Below are 867 nucleotides of genomic sequence, written 5' to 3'. Positions count from 1 at the left end.
AAGTTTAGTTGCGTCATCGATCGTGCATGGATTGTGAACATTAATACAGAAAGGTGCTCACTTTTCATTTTGTGAAAATTTCCGAGGGACAGAATCAATTACCGTGGGTGTCATTACACAGATGTGTAAAACGTGATGCTGCGCATGCGCATTGGGATCATTTATCCTTTATTACCTTTCTCTTTCGCACAGACGTTTGCATCAGCGCGAGCCATGGGAAGTATAGGCAATGCCCGTTCCATTTATATATGTTCTAAGGTGCTATCATTCCTCCTCCATGTCTATATACTCAAAGGGATTCACACTATGTACGACATCCGTACGACAAGAGCTCTTGCGACTACACAATCATGCGACTATGGCTGTGTTCCAAAATTGTTTGTCAGCGCTGGCAGTACTGCCAACACCGTTCCAAAAATCATCGTAGCACGCTGTGGCAGTGCTGCGAGAGGGTAAAGACGTCATTAATGTTGTCGTCATTTCCTACTGCGGCTGCTGCGGCTGTCGAGGTGAGGCAGCTACAGCACAAGATGGCGGAAAAGATGGAGGAGTTAATTTTAATCGATGCTGAGAGTAACACTGAATATGGGCCTGAGTATAAACTCAGGCCCATATTCAGAACGCGCTTACAACGATGTTAGCACGCTAACATACCATACTTTACGTAACGCATATTATAGAATTTCAAAGATAAAAGTGCGCTTTTATCGATAAAAGCGCGTTCTGAATACGGGCCTCAGTGTTTCTGTAGAAGATGCTAAGAGTATATCCACACAAACTTGCATAGCCGCATAAACATATACATAAAGAAAATTATCCAATTGCAGTTCTCTTTTAAAGTCGTACATAAAATGTGATTGGATAATT

This window comes from Trachymyrmex cornetzi, unplaced genomic scaffold, assembly GCF_001594075.2.
Source record: "Trachymyrmex cornetzi isolate Tcor2-1 unplaced genomic scaffold, Tcor1.1 scaffold1339, whole genome shotgun sequence".
Classification (NCBI taxonomy): domain Eukaryota; kingdom Metazoa; phylum Arthropoda; class Insecta; order Hymenoptera; family Formicidae; genus Trachymyrmex; species Trachymyrmex cornetzi.
The sequence above is the reverse complement of the archived record's forward strand: the minus strand, read 5'-3'. Positions refer to the sequence as shown.